General features: G+C 36.4%; 1 long non-coding RNA gene across 1 annotated transcript; it reads right to left on the reverse strand.

Moving 5' to 3' along the window:
* Nucleotides 1–4,247: 4,247 nt before the first annotated feature.
* LOC147520487 (uncharacterized) lies at nucleotides 4,248–11,757 on the reverse strand. The gene is made up of 2 exons (XR_015214421.1): nucleotides 11,515–11,757; nucleotides 4,248–4,477 (listed from the first exon to the last, which is right to left on the reverse strand). It is a non-coding gene; the product is annotated as an uncharacterized LOC147520487 (long non-coding RNA).
* Between the last annotated feature and the right edge of the window lie 8,265 nt (nucleotides 11,758–20,022).

Below are 20,022 nucleotides of genomic sequence, written 5' to 3' on the forward strand. Positions count from 1 at the left end.
AGAACCGGATCTAATAAAAGAAACTAACGGACTGCTCCAGGCAAGAATCCAAATCACACGCCGCGGTTTCACTGTCTTCCACCTATGTTCTCAAGAACACACCCACGTTGCCAAAACAAAGCAAACATGGGTCAGCAAAAATGAAATTTGCTTGTATGAGTAGACTAACCACATATAAACTTTTACAGACTTTAATCATTCAACAAACACTTTATATGTACCCATTTCTTAATCATCCTCACCTTGAAAGACAGGTAGTTCCGTCATTTGAACCGACATAGTTTCTTCCCAAGCAAGACTTCCATTCTATTAACTCATTATAATAACTCGTTTTAATAACTAAATAATTGAATTAAAACTTACCGATATCCACTGCTGTATAAGGGTAAGACCGCGTCCTTGCACAAAATATTATTAAGTCCTACCCTCCTACAACGAAAGTTATAAATTCTAAATAACATATGTAGATATCCTATAAGTATTCAAATTTAAGCCCAAGCACACTCGCACAATCAAATTACTTTCTCTTATCAATTAATCAATTTCTTTTCTTATACATCCACCCTTTAGTACCTACTCCACGATTTGCACTCCACACATTTGCCAAATCACACATGTTACACCCCAAATTTCCAGACAATATTTAAAACAATTATATTCAATTATCTGGAAACCCGGGGTGAAACAAAACCCAAAACCCTTAAGCATATCTTAAACCAGAAGACTCCAATAGCAACTCCAAATCACTTGTTCTTATCCACTACACTCCACCATCTATGTTCCCAAGAACACACCCACGTTGCAAAACAAAACAAACATGGGTCAGCAAATTGAATTTGCTGGTATGAGTAGACTAACAACAATATATATATATAGTTCCGTTTTCCAAAACGGCGTGTAGTTTCTTCCCAAGTAAGATTTCACCCCCAATATACAAATTCCAAGAATCTCATATAACAGTACTCATCATTCCCATTTTCCAAAATAACTCACAACATAAATATCACTTACATTCCACTTATTAAATGCACATATAGTAACCTAATTAAATATGAGTTTGGTATACCTTACATTTTAAACCTAACACATCGTCTTAGGGTAGGATATTTACGACCCTGCAGAAAAGATTAATAGATCCTACCCTCCTGCAAAACAGAGTTAGACATCACAATAAAATGTTTTATCTCAGCCAGCCAAATTTCTATTCATAACCAAACCTCATTTAAGACATTTAAGTCTAATTGATATAACCTGGTTCGTCCCGCATATTCGGGGAATACCATTTATCATAATACCTATATCAAGGGTAGTTATTTCGCAGTCACATAGAAATTACAATCATTTACTAATATTATTCACAGTCACATTTCACATCCATTACATCACACAATTCATATACTTTTACTTAAAAGCCACTCGTCTACTTATGAGAACGGGAAAATATCACACTCAAAGAGTACATTCATCCATTGTGAGTATCACTCATACAAACCACGTATATATTTCTCATAAGAAATCATATACATCATATAGAATAACTCCATCACACGTAAAATCAATATTTTTACCTTGCTTATTAATTGTCTTGTTAACTCATTTATTCAAAGACACAGCCCAACCTTTAGTTCATACTCCACGATTTGCACTACACACATTTGCCAAATCACACATATCTGTGTGCCTCACTCACACTGAGTACCACTACAAGACATATGTCCCAAGCGGGATATCGCCTCCAGGAAATATACTTTCATCTTGTAAACTCGTAACTTGTGAGTCACAGCCATCTCTGGGCTTTCCATACACATAATCACAAAACCTTCTTTAGGCATAACAAAATATCAGGTCATTCATGGCACATTCAATGAATACTTTGGGTCATTCCCGCCACATTCAAGGAATACCCATCATAATACTAACAGGCCATTCATGGCACATTCAATGAATACCTTGGGTCATTCCCGCCACATTCAAAGAATACCCATAATAATACTAATAGGTCATTCATGGCACATTCAATGAATACATTAAGTCATTCCCGCCACATTCAAGGAATATGTATCATAACACTAACAAGTCATTCATGGCACATTCAATGAATACCTTGGGTCATTCCTGCCACATTCAAGGAATACCCACCTACATTCCCGTACATTCAAGGAATACAGCCCACCCGCAAGGCGAATGTCTTAGTTCTTCTCTAAGGCGGCTTTCCACATGACATCATTAGTCATAAACATTTCTTTTCATCATAGAGGCGTGGAGAGATCTAAAGGTGTGGGCGACACATTAAATTTTCACCAGACATTTTTACACCGGATTTAAACACTCAAAAGTTATCATTAATAAAATTTCTAAACACAATAACCAATCAACTCACCTCATTATCTATTATATAAATCATAAATATCAAAAGGTTCAATCAAGAATAACGCATTAGTTAAATGTCTCGTGAATACATTTTAAACTACCACAATCACGTACACAATTAAGTACTGACATTGTACACATATAGTTAATTATCACAATAACTAATAACTAATATATATAGTGGCTGCACTTTTGCTCAAAGCTACCTACGTATCCAAATCTTTTAAGATTGGAATCAAGCCTTCGTAGTTCTTATCAGCCACATAGTCAATGCTATAGTTTTTCCTACATTCATCCAAATGACATGTAACTTAAATATTTAGAAACTAGGGTATATAGACATACTTTTTCATATAGTATTCAAAGTCCCAATATCAGCCCATCTAGAAGAAAACTTAAGTCGAAAACGGTAAAAATTCTAATTTTCAGCAAACTAGATTTCTGACGGACTATCTTCCGAATGACACAACTCTTTTCACAGGTATCCAAACGCATCAAAGCTTTTTGTGTTGCAAAGTTGACACACAAAACTTACTTTCTAATGTTTTACAAAAATACTCAATCTCATTCTAAATGTTCCAAAACTAGGCTCAAACACAGTGCACAGAAACTGCTTTCTGACACACTATTTTCTACAAGTAAAACTTCTATACATCATAATTAATTCCACAGGCCTCGGAATGCAATGAGGCTAATTGGAATAGAAAGAAGACTTCCAAATATTACTTTTTCATATTTTCATAAAAATCTAGTTCAAACTCTAACTAAATTAAAACTGGACTTGAACACAGTGCGCAGAAACTGATTTCTGACGCACTGTTTTCTGTCAACCAAACTTCCAGATATCATATCTACCACCACAGACCTTGGAATGCAACGAGGCCAATTGGGTTAGAAAGAAGACTCAGAAAACTCACTTTTTCATGTTTTGGCAAGAGTTTAAATCTGACCCTAATTATGTGAAAACTCGATTCTAAACCAGTCACAGACCGGATTTCTGAAATCAGAGAATTCTGACGTGCCAACTTCCGAACACCGTAACCATATCCACAAACCTCGGAATGCAACGAGGTCGATTGGGTTGGAAAGAAGACACAGAAAACTCTTTTTTTTATGTTTTGTCCAGAGTTTGAATCTGACCCTAACTAGGTGAAAACTCGATTCCAAACCAGGTACAGATCCGACCCAAAAACAAACTCGCACCCTAAACCCATTTTAAACACAACTTTAGTTCTGGAGCACCGGATCATGGTCTCCTTCTCTGTCCATACAAAGTATTAAGCATGCGCTAGTGATATATATAATGCAGGGTGACAACTCAAGATACAATTTCTTCAACGTATCTATAATCAACTGACTAAGTTTTATGTAGTCCAATTATGATATATATCATGTCACAAGTTTTAAGCTGTTGACCAAAGTATCTCTAAATTAGTAAATTGATTTTCTGACTTCAACCGAATCACATTTCATTTATTACCATAAGTAGAGGAATGTTCTAGCGATTGGGAAGTATTACTAAATATTATAAAAACTAGTTTTGACAAATGCCAATACTCATTCCAAGTTTTGTAACAACCTTTCCACTAAGCATATCACTACAACAGAATTGTAGGGGAAAGACACATTCTGGTGTGTCTTTTCTCATAAAGAACGACACAGGCAAAGTGTCGGATTGTGACCCGTTTATTGGGCTGTCTTTTATTTTAAAAGACGATACAAAAGTGTAACCGGCTCACCAAATTGCCTTGTAAAATGACGCTTCATTGTGTGTCTTTTTATAGTTTTGGGTTTTAAAAAAATAACACAAAAACTTGATTGTTCAGCTCACTAGAGATTTCCTCAGAACCAATAACCCTGCAGTAACCTTCCAAATAAACACTAAAATAGTATATGCATATCAAAATGAGCATTCCAGAACATTTGTTTTGTATGTAGTTCAATCACCTAGTATTGAGCTAATTGAATCACCTATTACAAGAATAAAAAATGTTATTTTCCTACTAAGTTTCGCTTTGCTAGTTGCCTCGATCTAAATCCTCCACAGCTCACTAAATGCACAAATCCTCCACAACTTGCTAATTGCACGCATTGCCATTTTCTTCACCTGATTCACAAGCAACATTTTAGATTAATAACTTCAAACCAAATCCGGTTACTTCATCAAATAAGTTTATGATCTATAGGAGTGACCAGAATTTAAAGGACAATCAATTTTCTTGATTTCTGTCTTCTACATACTCAATCTTAAGTACATCATACTACGCAAAGGACTTGCAGAGATGCAGCTCTTGGTCTTCAGAAGAAACTTTGGCAACTCCCTGTCAAGCTATTACCAAACATGTTCAAAATGGAGGTAACCAATGGAGCTAAGAATTCCACCTTCAATGTCGTTAAAAAACAAATCGAGATTAACAAGTGAGGTCATATTTCCAACTGAACTAGGAAACATCCCATAAAGATTCAAAATGTCCTTCAGTTCGACCTACCACCTCAAGGAGTACTGCTGTTGCTCCAAGGAGTGTACCTTCGATTCAGGAGCCCCCACGGCAGAGAACTAACTGGGTTAGGAGAAACCCAACTATTACAGCAACTCAAGACATAGTAGTTCCCCGTAGATAAATCCAGTTAATGTAGTGGCTCAAGCCATAGTAACTCCACCAAGAATGAGTTAACTTAGACCACCGAGGTTATTAAGCGTGCCGGACAAAGATAGTAAGGAAAGATCAAGTTTACTAAATGGCGCTAAAGCTCTTAGCCCATCTAATGTTTCGAGAAACAAGCCTTGAAAACTGTCATCATTGGCTATTTTCATTGATCATTTGAACTCTACCCAATCAACTTAATAGAACCTCAATGTGCAAATTTGAAAAACAAATTAAAAAAAACAAAAAATCAGACACATTAGTTTAAAAAATCAGAATGAAAAGGACTAATAATAAGTTTAAAAAAAATCACAGATCTTTCGATCTCTTTTTCGATATGAACTTATTTAATCCTCAAAACCCAGCTTTCGACAGGTTTAGGTAGTGCAATTCTCTTAACGAACCAAAGAATTCAGGTATAGAGATGCCTTGAAAAGAATTCAAACTCTGAAACTCAAATCTAAATGCCTCAAGGATTTGAGTCCTAGCAAAGCAGGACCAATGATCCCAGTCAAGTACATGGTATTGGGATAGGGGTTGTGGAGATCAATACCATTAATTTAGTCTCTATCATGTCTATTCAAAAGATATATATTAATGATGAGCTTCTGGTGATACATACCAGTATTTATCCCTTCATTTTCTCATAAGTTGACACAAGTTAGGGAGTTGAAAAATGGGAAAGTTTGCTGTTATTGGTCTACTAGTTATATTTCTTTTTCTCTGTCATTTCTTCATTAATATCTCTAGGCATAACAACATGTAATAGAGCTCTTCAAAGAAATGAGAGGACGGTGAATTATCACCGTTACAAAAAATGCAATGAAAGTTATACACCTTAGTCATGAAATTACCTCAACCCTCGAAGTATTTGTAGGCTTATCATCATACATCACAGCTTTTCCCTTCTTGGCCTTTTTAAACAAATCATTAGTACGCACAAAATGCAATGAAAGTTATACACCTAGTCATGAAATTACCTCAACCCTCGAAGTATTTGTAGGCATAACATCATGCATCACAACCTTTTCCTTCTTGGCCTTTTTTAACTTTTTCCTTGAGCTCTTTATAGAACACAAACCATTAGAAAATAGCATATTCAATGAAACTTACACATCTTTAATCACTAAGATATACCTTTGCGTTTTCCTGGTCTGCCATATCCTAAAAAAGCAAACAGATTATTGGCTCAAATATTGTACAATGGAGAAACAAAGTCTAAAATGTCTTAATGACTATACTAGACAAAGTAATGCTAGACAAAGTATCAATCTTATAAATCATCTTATAAATCTTATGACACAACATCTTATAAATCATGCATAAAAAGTGTACAATAACAAGTGCTCAAGTGTTCAGAGCAAAGTATCAATCATTGGCAATGTAAAAAATCATTGAAACATCCATAAAGAAAAAACATGTACCAATTTGGTGATTATAGGTTACAAATGCATATATTTCTCCTGCCTTTTCCAATGTCATTGGACTAGGTTACAAATGCATATCATTCATTCAATTTTTTTTTTTTTTTCAAAATACGAGAATTTTTTGGTACACAATCTGCACCTATTTCTCCAACATCTTCTAAATGTGATGTATATAAAAATTCTCTAGGCACTCTAGACTCAAAAGTCAAGGGGTCTTCATAAGCATCCATATCTCTAGTTAGTCTCTTTGGAGCATCTAACACCACATTCCAGCCACTCCTTGTTGGATCTTTACAATAAAATACTTGAGAGGCCTGAGATGCTAGGATAAATGGCTCATCTTCAAACTTTGAACTTCTTCGAAACTTGCTAAAATTCACAAAAACTAAATTAATATCAGGGTCAAAGTAACATCCATTCGCTTTATCCTCAATTCGAACCCAATCACAATAAAATACAGTTTGAGTGAAGTCAAAGTAGTTCAACTCGAGAATTTGTCTTATGACCCCATAATAGGTAGCTTCTTCATCGATAAGATTCCTATCTTTAGCACTTTAAAACTGGTCATCAGCGTTCATTTTAACTCCGAATTCTGAGTTGTCTTGTTAATTTCCCATTCAGCAAGAGAAAACACATATCCACTTGCTTGATAGGAATTATAAGATGTTGCTTGAAAGTCGCGGACCATCAACAAGTCTCTTGATGACGACATCTCACTTTTTCAAAAGTCAAAAACCCAACATATATATGATATTAATTGAACAAAACTACCTAATATTAATTGAACTTTAAATGTTGAATTCGGTGTCAAGATGTTTTACTTGTTGCCTTAACCAAAAAAAATAAAACTCATCGGATCGTTTTTTTTTACGCTTATGCACTGCTGGATTTGAATCCATTGACGTATGCTTGGTATTTCCTAAATATGAAACAAAACTAATACAAGTCAAATATATGCCCCCCAGCCTCGTACGTAGTCACAAATTAAGATAACCTTGACTAGTTATACTTACTTTCTCCATGGAATCGCAACTTTTGAACATTGAAGCACCCATTTTCAGACTTGTTCATATTGCACATTAGTTAGTGTATGTACACCTTTTTGTTAAGGGGTTTTAAACTACAAATTCACCATCATCATCAATATATCTCTCCTTGCCTCGCTTGTGGCTTCCCTTTGAGCCATTAGGCATGTGCTCCATGCAGTACATTATTGATTCTTCAATGACATAACGTTCAAACAATACAACCTTCGGGGTGTGCGGATTCTTTACATACTTCTTATAAGATCTCAACATCCTAAGACATGTCATCACCAAAATATTATTTATAACCAATAACAAAAATAAGCATGATTTGCTCAAAAGACTTACCGCTCAAAATGTACATCCACCGACTCCAAACTGGTCCACAAATTTCGCTTCTTCACCAAATGCACAACAAGGTGTGTCATGATAACAAAGAACGAGGGTGGAAAATATTTCTCAAAGACACATAATGTCATGACTACTCTTTCTTTCACAATCTGAAGCTCATCACGGTAAATTACTTTGGAGCAAAGGATTTTAAAGAATGTTGACAATTGCCCAATAGCTACCTTAATGGCTTGTGTTTTTAAAAGCATGCATTAGCAAGTAATGGTAATAATTGTTGCATCAAAATATGATAATCATGTGACTTCAATCCTTTCAATTCAAAATCTACCCTGCTTGCATGTCGCTTCCAATTAGAGCTATATCCAATAGGTACCTTCAAAGTGGACAAAGTCTCTAAGAAGAGTTTTTCTCAACCGGGATAGAGCAAACTCAACCTTTGGTAATAGTAACTTATCTCCGATTCTATGGGCCACAAGTGTTGCTTAATTTTCATCTCTTTCAAATCTAGGCGTGCTTTTCAACCCATCTTTACTCTTGTCCAATTCCATAATAGTTGCAATGAGATTCTCCGCAACATTCTTTTCTACATGCATCACATCCAAATTGTGAAAGACACACAAGTCTGTGCATTATACAAACATTCAAATGACAATGACACATGATAAATCATATTCAAAATATTGTTAAAACATTACTTGCCTCCCAATATGGCAACTTAGTAAGAATTGAGCATTTGGTCCACGACTAGGACCATTATCCGGTGCCCCTTTCCATACACCGTTTCAAACCCTTCTACTATGCTCAACACCGAAAGTACGGGTCAATCGGGATGGAGCAGTCTTAAGTTCTTCCTTTCCATCAAACGGTTTCTTTTGATGCCTAAAAGGATGATCTTCGAGGAAGAAATCTTCTCGGACCCATATATGCAGTCTTAGACCCATGTTTCAATCTAATTGAACACGTATTTTTGGCACAAACAGACAACCACAAGTTCCACCAATTCTACAACCGAGAAAGCATGCCATCGCAGGAAAGTCGTGAATAGCCCATAATAAAAACTGCTTTCATAGTAAAAGTAGACCGAAAGTATAAGAATCATAACATGGAGTGCCCGTGGACCACAACTCTTTCAACTCGCAATCAAAACGCAAGTAAACATCAATGTTTTTCCCTGGACTACTCTTCCGGGTATCAACATAGACATCATAACAAATTGCTTATTCATGCAAAGAGATGGAGGTAAGTTATAGGGAACAACCATAACAGGCCAACAAGTATACGAGTTGCTCTGATGAGAAAAAGGATTAAACCCATCCGTTGCAAGTCCTAGACGGACATTTCGAGGCTCAAAAGAAAACTCCGGATACTTAGCATCAATTGTACTCCAATTAAGAGAGTCGATTTGGATGACGATTCTATTTTCATCGACAAGCCCTCGAATGCCATGTCATTTGCTCAATCCAAGGAACACTACGAAAACATAAATATCTTAATTGGCTACTTGTTAAAACCAAATGGAAATGTGTTATAAGTATTTAAACAAGAGGGTTACCTATACAATCTTTGCAACCTCGGTATCAAAGGGAAGTATCTCAATACTTTTATTGGCATGAAGTTTTTCTTCTCTAATAGATCATCACCTCTTTCATTCTTCCATCTACTTACACCACATCTTGGACAACATTGTAGACTTTCATCATCTTTCCAATATAATATGCAATCATTTGGACAAGCATCTATCGTCTCATACTCCATACCTAAAGACTTGATCAATTCTTTGGCTTCGTCATATGTCTTTGGTAAGGTATTATCTTAGGGAGAATTCCTCTTAGAGTGTTCAATAGATCGGTGAAACGGGTTGTCGACAAACTGATGTTTAGATCTTAAGGTTAACCAAATTAACTCAATTATGAGATAACTTCGTTTGATTGTTCCTACAAGATGAATAAATGGGCCTCTTCACATCTTCCCATAAATTGTTAAACTTCGTTTCCTTCCCTATGTCATTTGGATTTTGATGACAGTGGTACTCATTATGAGAATTTGAATCATCGTCCAAGCTCATCTCATCTACATTTCGATCTTCATCTGATGTACTGCCATTCATGGACTCATCCAAACCATCAAGATGGGCATATCCCAACTCTTCACTAACTAAATCAATGTCTCGGGAATAGCCATCTTCATATTGGCTATGGGAGGAAGGACCAACAGTCTCAACATTGATTGCATCTTCTTCAAATGATTCCCCATGAAAATACCATGTCGTATAGGATGGGTCTATTCCAATATGAATTAAATGGTCAGCCACTATTTTCGGATCAACCCTTCCACTCACATTACGACACCTCGCACATGGACAAGAGCACCAAGTTCCTTTTCCTAATCTATCGGTCATGAACTTTAAAAAGGATTCAAGTCCATCCAAGTATTCATCGCTATTCAATGGTGTTGACATCCAATCTTTGTTTGGTGGTAATAGAGCCATTCCTATCACACAAAAATGGCTTTGGTTTGTGAGATTTATTCCTGCGTGCCTATTGAGGACACAAAAGATGTGTTGTAGTGAGGATACAAAAGATGAAACAGACCAGACACTCTCAAATTAACAGATAAATGGACATAATAAATGCAATTATAAACAAATAATACCAAAGGACAACAACAATATCGACAATCATAATTGTTGGGTATTAAATACAGAAAAGTGGCCATAAGCAGAAAGCTATAATCAAATCAAGTTTATCAATAGCAGCCTTCAAACTCAAAAAAACACTAACAAATGTCAAAAGCAGGAGACAAACAAGAATACCGATATCTACCTTCAAAGTGTTAATTTTAAATCCATTTTCTTTCATGCCCAATTCTAAGAAATGAGGACCCAATCGGCATGACAGTGACACTTATTGACATATGCATACCTCAATAATCAACTAAGTTTAGTCTGGTTTGATACCCAGTTGAGTTCATATATATATTCTTCACCAACCCATTTCAGTTTGACACCAATTTGTAAACTAGAATTTACTGTTGGACAATTTAATTCCTGCAACTCCAAATTTGTTTAGACTTAAAGGTTATTAGACCAATTCTAAACATGGGATTTTCCTTCCAGTGAAAACCTAGTACCTGTGTCAATTACTCCTCTAAGAAGGTAAAAGGACGTGATAAAACTAATCTGGTGTAGAGAAAGGAATAGTTTCTAAGTTACGAGGCTTCCAGGTCTAGACCTATAACACAAACTGCACCATTCAATAGAAAAGTGTACATGGAAAACTTTAAGGAAGAAAAACAGAATGGCATTGCATCTAGATGAAGTGATGTTATTCTTCTAACATAAACCACACACTATTATATATGTAAAAGTCAAATATAAAGCTTGGAACTATATTAGAAGAGAAGTTTGGTGATGGTTAAATTACCTACTAGACAAATTCAATAGGAAGTTCAACTGGTGGTGTCCTCAGTTTGAACTCATTGTGAATTATTCAAAAATACCTAAAATATTTACAAAAGCATTACTCATTCAAAAATATTTCTCAAATCAATGTTAAAATTCAGTTAAATAAGATAACTAAATCAAAATTATTCAAATCAACAAAATCAATGAATTTAACAATTCGATTTGAGGAGAATATAATGATATAATGATAAAACTAGGGTTTCTAATTAGATTTGAGGAGAATGAAAAATCACCTTATTGAGGACAACGAAAGAGAGTGGAATCGCCTCTGAGTAAATCACCTCTGAGAAATGAAAAAAAGAAATGAAATGAAAAAAGAAAAAAGAGTTCGGTGGTTTTTATTTCATTTTGGGCTGTTTATATTGGGCTTTTCTTTTTTAAGGATTTCAAACAAAAAAATAAACGAGACTTTTTGTAATATAAACGGCGTTGGTTACGGGTCCAAAGATTCGGCACTAATGTTAGCGTCTTTTAACCTGTCTTTTATTAACCAATCTGGTGTAGTGTATGTATACTAAATCCAGCTAGATTGACACAAGTGTGGTATAATAACTATCTCTACGTCAAACTCAACAGATCTACCAATGCAAAACTCGACAAACTAAATACTCACCGAAATGGAAGCTGAGAGTGCTAATAAGCGCTCTATTACCAATGACAATCGAGACCGACGAAACAACTGAGAGACTCAAAGCCCAACCGTCCCCAGCTAAAATTTCGCGCCCTCACTCATCTTTGTTGTATCCTCAATTCCCTCGTGATATGCTCCTGTTGCCAACAAATCCCCAGCAAGAAACCTCCTATTTTTTTCTTTGAGTAAAAACTCTCTCTCTCTCCACTGTTTAAAACTCTCCGTGTAAACTCCTGTATAAACACCTTTTTTTTCAAAAACCCCTTAAAAATAGGGAATAGGGTTTATCCTCTTTATCCTATCTCTTTCTAATCTTTATTCTTTTTATTTTTATCTATTTATTATTATTATTATTATTTAATTATATATATATTTAATTAAAAAAGAGAATAAAAATAGGAGTGTTATAACACATTTCTATGTGCCTCTCTCCCACCGAATACCACGATATCATAGCCATCTCTGAGATTTCATACACATATTTCACAGCCTCTTTGGGCATAAAAACTCAGGTCATTCATGACACATTCAATGAATATCTTAGGTCATTCCCGCCACATTGAAAGAATATCTATCATATCATTAACGGACCATTTGTGGCACATTCAATGAATGTCCTGGGTCATTCCCGCCACATTCAAGGAATACCCAACCCTACATTCCCGTACACTCAAGGAATACAACTAACCCGCAAGGCGAATACCTTAGTTCCTCTCTAGGGCAGTCAAAACAATCTGGTCATTCATGACACATTCAATGAATACACATTTATAATGCTAACGAGCCGTTTATAGCACATTCAATAAATGCTCACCTAACGTACATATGACATCATCAGTCATAAAACTCATTTCCAAAACTTGAGGCGTGTAGAGTTCTAAAAGGGTGCGGTAAATTTGTTTACGCATTATTGAATTTTATTGCATATATTATTTTAGAAAACAAAGGAGTATTTTGTTTTATGTATTTTTGGTTTACGCGTTATTAATTATATGGATGTCTAAGTGTCATAACGTTGTATATCATAAAATACTGAAATATCACATAATAGTTAATACACGTACACAATTATATATAGAAAGGTCTTAGCCTAAAGCCAAGCATGCTAATAGCCCTAGACCTATCCTAATAGACCAAATCATAATCCGAGTTAAAAGTCAAATTGGGTCAACTTGTCAAAGTCAACCCTAGTCAACAGTCAAAGACAAGCAGTCAGGTCAACAGTCAAAGTCAACCAGCAAGGTCAACAGCAATCACCCAGTCCTAAACTCCTCTAACCCAAAAGTTCAAAGACTAAAGCCCATAGTCTTTAATCTTTCCAAGCCCAACTAAACACTTAAGACCACATGCCATATTTCAGCCCAAGCCTAAGCCCAACTAAAAAGAAATGAACAGGACGTTATCTTCTTCCTCACTTCACCAGTGCCACTTCCACCAATTGGCCATCACAAACCACTAATCTAACTCAAATATAAACCCCACGGTTTCACTCCTCACAAAAAACCCAATCCGTCGATACCCTCAAATCTCAATTCCCTTATATTGCGAAAATTGCGATCGACGCCATTAATGCTCTGCAAAAGCTTCACAGCGCTCATACCATACTTCCACCACTACCAATCATTCTCCGGCAACCCACACAACCTATATAGATCATCTCCTTACCACAAAACACTTCTAACCACCAATAAAATCCTACAGACCAACAGTAGCAATAAAACAAAACCCTAGTAATAGAATTCTATTCGAATCAAATTAAACAATGAATTGGGTATTTACTAATACACATTCTCATCATCATCACAGCATAACAATCATGAAATTAAGATTTTCGTCAGAATTTCATACAACTGTAGTACTTCAAAATTTTATCTAACAGCCGACACCATTAACAGAGTTTACAAGATATCAAGTAAGGAAATCACTATTACGGATATGATTAGCATAAAACAAAATTTTAAAATAACATCTTCAGACTACTCACAGTTTGTAAACCGAACAGCTAGATTTTCGAAAGCGGAAAAACCCCAAAAGACCGAAGTCGACTGTCGCGCGAAAAAGACGATCTTCCTCGTTCAAAACCTTTTCTTTTTACTCTCAAACAGCAACCACTCACTGATGTTACTCTCCCTTCCGTCTCTTATTTTTTTTATGTGTATAACTCTCTGTGTTTTCCCAAAAACTCTACATGAGAAACTCCTTTTTATTTTTTTTAAAACACCTACCGAAAAACAAGGATGAAAATGATCTATTTACCTACGGGACTTTTATCCTTAACTAATAGTTAGCATATATTTTGTTTTACTTAATAATAATAATATTATTATTATTTATTATTATTATACTAGGAAAAATAAAAGAAAATACGGGGTGTTATAATATACACACCTTAAAAGGATCTCATCCCGAGATTCAAGGTAGAGTGTCAGAGAAGAGCTCAGGATGCATCTGTCTTACCTTATCTTCAAGTTCCCAAGTCACGTCATTTTCCTTTTCGCTCCATTGCACTTTTACCAAGTTCACAATCCTCCTCTTAAGGTGTTTCACATCCCTATCTACTATCGTGATAGGTTTCACTGTAAAAGTTACATCATCGTTCAACTCTAGCTCTGCTAGCTGAACAACCTCAGTAGGATCTTTCACACATTTTCGTAGCATAGACATGTGGAAGACATCATGAATCATCGCTAAGTTAGGCGGCAAAACAAGACGGTACGCCAAACTACCAACGGAGGCTACTATCTCATATGGTCCAATATATCGTGGACTAAACTTTCCTTTCATGCCAAACCTCATAACTCCTCTCATAGGGAAAACCTTCAAAAACACAAAATCACCTACAAAAAACTCAACCCGTTTCCTCTTCAAATCTGCATAACTTTTCTGCTTACTTTGTGATGTCTTAATCCTTTCTCTAATAACTTTAATCTGTTCAGATGTCTCTCTCACTATCTCAGGCCCAAGTAATACTCGATCTCCCACGTCTTCCCAACAAGTAGGTGATCGACATGGAAGCCCATACAAAGGCTTAAAGGGTGCCATACTGATGCTCGACTGGAAACTGTTATTATATGCAAACTCCACCAAAGGCAAATGCTCCTCCCATCCTCCACCAAAATCAATTACGCAAGACCGTAACATATCTTCTAATATCTGATTCACCCTCTCCGTCTGTCCATCTGTCTGAGGATGATAAGCAGTACTCATCGCCAAACTAGTACCCATAGCACGCTGAAAGCTCTTCCAAAACTCGGAAGTGAACAAAGGATCTCTATCTGAAACAATACTCACTGGAATCCCATGTAACCTAACCATTTCCCGAATGTACAAGGAAACCAACTTATCTGTGTTTCTACGCACGTCAATAGGAATGAAATGAGCAAACTTCGTTAAACGATCAACAATAACCCAAATAGAATCATTACCTCTCTGAGACTTAGGCAAGCCATCAATGAAATCCATAGAAATGTGCTCCCATTTCCACATCGGTATCTCTAATGGGTGCAATAATCCAGAAGGCCTCTGATATTCTGCCTTAACCTGCTGACAAGTTAAAAACTGAGAAATATATTCTCCGACATCTCTTTTCATCCCTTCCCACCAAAAGGTCCTCTTCAAGTCTTGGTACATCTTCGTTCCTCCAAGATGAATTGTAAACCAAGAATGATAAGCTTCATATAATATCTCCTTCTTTAACTCTGCATCATCTGGTACACACAATCTCTCATGAAATCCCAATCCTCCCTCAAAATCAACTACCAAATCAGATGGACAATCATCTAAAATATCAATGACCAGATCATCTAACCGGCTTAAAAAGAATCGGTCTCTGTGCTGCATGACAATCACTCTACTGAAAATCACCAGCATAACCTCCAAACTGCATATATACCCCTCATTTGTATATGGTGTAGTCCTGACGTCATAAGCTGCTATAGTCTCTAAACTCTTCCACTCTTACACCAGGCAATCTACTAAGTGCATCTGCAACTACATTGCCATTACCTGGGTGATCCTGAATCTCGAAGTCATAACTACTTATGAACTCCATCCATCTCTGCTGTCTCATATTCAACTCTTTCTGTGAATAAAGATACTTCAAACTTTTGTGATCTGTGTAAAGCTCGAACTTCTCACCATATAAATAATGTCTCCACACCTTCAAAGCAAAAACCACTGCCGCTAACTCCAGGTCATGAGTAGGATAACGTCTTTCGTGTATCTTCAACTGTCGTGAAGCATACGACACCACCTTTTGGTCTTGTATTAACACACAACCCAAACCAGTTCCACTAGCATCTGTAAAAACCACTAGTTTTCTGCCTCTAATCGAGATTACTAAAATTGGAGCTGGAGTTAACCCCTATTTCAATTCTAAGAAAGTCTTCTCACAATCATTAGTCCACACAAACTTCACATCCTTCCTAGTTAACTTCGTGAGCGGAGCTGCAATAAGTAAGAACTTCTTAATAAATTTCCGGTAATATTCAGCTAACCCCAAGAAACTCCTAATCTCTGTAACAGTGGTTGGTTGTTTCCATTCTTTCACTGCAGCAACCTTCTCAGGGTCTATAACAATCCATTCACTAGATATTACATGTCCTAAGAAACGAATTTCTTCTTCCCAAAATGGCACTTGCTAAACTTAGCATACAATTTATGTTCTCTAAACGTCTGCATCACTATCTTCAAATGCATCTTATGTTCTTCTGTGTTTTGTGAATACACTAAAATATCATCAATGAAAACAATCACAAATTTATCCAAATAGGGCCTGAAAATACGATTCATCAGGTCCATAAAGAACGCATGTGCATTCATCAACCCAAAAGGCATCACAAAAAACTCATACAACCCATACCGAGTTTTAAATGCCATCAAAGGAATATTTTTCTCTTCAACTCCCATCTGATAATAACCAGTCCTTAAATCAAACTTTGAAAATATCTTAGCCCCTTTCAATTGGTCCAACAAATCATCAATCCTAGGAAGCGGATACTTATTTTTTATAGTCACCTTATTCAAATCCCTGAAGTCAATACACATCCTCAAAGTACCATCCTTCTTTGAAACAAAAATAGCAGGCGCACCCCATGGTGAGTTGCTCGATCGTATAAACCTAGTCATACACACCTTAAAAGATTCAAACCCATATACTCAAAAGATATGGTTAAGCCAAAAACAAAATCACTAAAACTTAAACTCTTACCCCTTATTAAGTAATTCCTCGACTTGCACTTTCATTTCGTCCAATAGCTTAGGCGCCAACCGGTAAGCCGACTTTGAAACTGGTGCAGTCCCTAGTAACAAGTCTATACGAAACTCCACCTCCCTTTTGGGTGGCAACCCTGAAATCTCCTGAAAAACATCTTCAAAGTCTCTCACTACTTCCACATCGCCGATATCCCTCGTATGTATCTCTATAGAGCACAGGAAGCTAGACATCACCGAGTCCTCCTTACTAACACAGGTGTGAATTAACCTCGGTATGCCAGGTGTATTTACTATAACTTCCCTCCTTGCACAATCCAAGGTAACATGATAACGTGTCAACCAGTCCATACCAAGTATGAAATGGAAACCCTCAAACCCCAAAACTATCAAGTCCACCACAAAGACACGATCTAAGAAATACAACTTAAAACCTTTGCACATGGTTTATGCTAGGGCTTAAGTATACAAGGAGTCATTATGATCATTGTGTTTACTTTTGCAAACTACATGATGGTTCTTTCATCTACTTGCTCTTGTACGTTAATGATATGCTTATAGCCTCAAGAAGCAAGACCTAGATTGATGAGTTGAAACAATTTTTGTCCTCAAAGTTTGAGATGAAGGACTTGGGTGAAGCTAAGAAGATTTTTGACATGGAGATTTAGAGAGATAAAGCAAAGGGTGGAGTTTGGTTGTCTAAAAAGACATATTTGAAGAAGGTACTACATGAGTTTGGTATTGATGAGAACACTAAGTCTGTGAGTACTCCTTTTGCCCCTCATTTTAAACTTAGTGATACTATGTCTCTGAGTTCCGATGAGGAACGTGAGTACATGACTCATGTTCCTTATGTTAGTGTTGTTGATAGTTTGATGTATACAATGGTATGTACTAGGCCGGACATTTTACAAGTTGTTAGTGTTGTTAGTAGGTATATGCACAATCCTGGGAAGAAACATTAGCAAGCTGTGAAATAGATTCTACGGTACATTCTTGGTAATGTAGATGTTAGTTTGAAGTTTGAGAGGGATATTAGTCAGCTCTGTGTGGGTTGTGGACTCTGACTATGCAGGTGATTTGGATAAGTGTCGGTCCACTACTGGGTATGTAATTAATTTAGCTGGTGCTCCGGTGAGTTGGAGGTCTACTTTATAGTCTATGGTTGCATTGTCTACGACAGAGGCAGAATATATGGCAGTGACTGAGGTTATGAAAGAGGCTATTTGGTTGCAAGGTTTGTTAGATAATTTGGGAATTGTGCAGGATCGGCTTAAGATTCATTGTGATAGCATGAGTACTATATATTTGGCCAATAACCAAGTTCATCATGCCCAAACGAAGCACATTGATGTGCGGTTTCACTTTGTCAGAAAGATTTTGGAAGAGGGTGATATCTTACTTAATAAGATAGACACCAAGGAGAACCCTGCTGATATGTTAACCAAAGTGGTTTATGGAGTCAAGTTCCACCATTGCTTGGACTTGATTCGTATCCTTCATTTGAGATGATTTGACTCTTATGAGCATATGTGAACTACGATTGGCTTGATCCCGTTTAGAGGGTACGTAGGCAACCATTATGTGGTGCAGTCGTTGTTGGTCCTTCGGGACAGTTGCTTGGTTATTCGAGACATTTGTTTGTTTTGGTTTGGTATAGCAAATTGGTCGACTCGAATTTGATAAATTCTCACCGAGGTAGAGAACTGTTGGGATGATAGGCCTAATAGGCCTTTGGTAGCCATATGCCGAAATAAGCCAAAATTTTGTATTCCTCTGAAATTTCAACTACACTATAAAAACAAAGTTAGGGTTTTAACCAAAGGGTGATGAGAGATTTGTGAGTTCTTCTAAAAAGGGATTTTGGGTGTTCTATTGAACAAGGTGACTGTGTAACACTATTTGATTCTCTTAATTTGAAACTTCTCATTTGGTTGTGGATTAAGCGTAAGCCAAACCACTTAAATCTTTGTGTCTCTAGTACTTGGTTGGTTATTTCTTGCATAGTTGATACTTTGTTTGTTTTGGTTGGTTGTGATTCACCACTCCTCTCAAGTTGTTGTTGTTGTTGTTGTTATCGCCATTTGTAGTTGTTATCGCCTCCGTTGCACAACAAGTCATTCATTCCAAAATCCAAACCAAACTACCTACAACGCCTTGCTATCCATGTTTCCTTTGACATACACAAACACCTACATCAATACATGTATCTTCATCCATGCTCCTTTTTACACTGGTTACACCATCACAACAAACCCACCTTGTATTGTCTTTCACCAAAGCTCCCAAGATATAATCATGGAAGGCCCAGCATGGTTTATGAACTTCATGCCACCAGTTAACAACATGCCTAAATTTGAGGAAGTGAAGCTAGAAGAATTTGAAGAAACAAAGACTAGAGCTGATGTTGTGAGGAAAGGGAATATTTACATCAAATCTCACCATAAAATGTCCTGAAAACCCAAAAGCGTCAAGGAAGAGGAGATGAAACCAAGTGGGTCGAATTTAAAGGTTGTGAACAGGCATGCTAAAAGCAGACCCATTGAGCGTGGTGGCACCCTTACTATACTATTATGATCAAGAACATCCCGAATAGAAATACGTATGTTTATTTACTTTTTTTTTTCCTATGTAGACAAATTAACATAGATCGAGATGAGGGGATTCTTCAGTATTTCTCTTTTTGTTTAATTTTTTTCATTTACTGTCTCTAACTTGCAAAGATGGCATGGATAGACCATATAAGTGTTTATTTAGGGTTTGGAAGAGAGGTCATTGTCTGTTTCTGCTCTTTTGTACTCTCTGAAAAAAATTCTTCAGTCAGTATTCCGTAATGTACCTTCTTTAGTTTCTTCTTTGGGGTTTCACATCAAAAAGTATATTTTACGATTGACTTCGC

The sequence above is a fragment of the Coptis chinensis genome, chromosome 2, assembly GCF_015680905.1.
Source record: "Coptis chinensis isolate HL-2020 chromosome 2, ASM1568090v1, whole genome shotgun sequence".
Classification (NCBI taxonomy): domain Eukaryota; kingdom Viridiplantae; phylum Streptophyta; class Magnoliopsida; order Ranunculales; family Ranunculaceae; genus Coptis; species Coptis chinensis.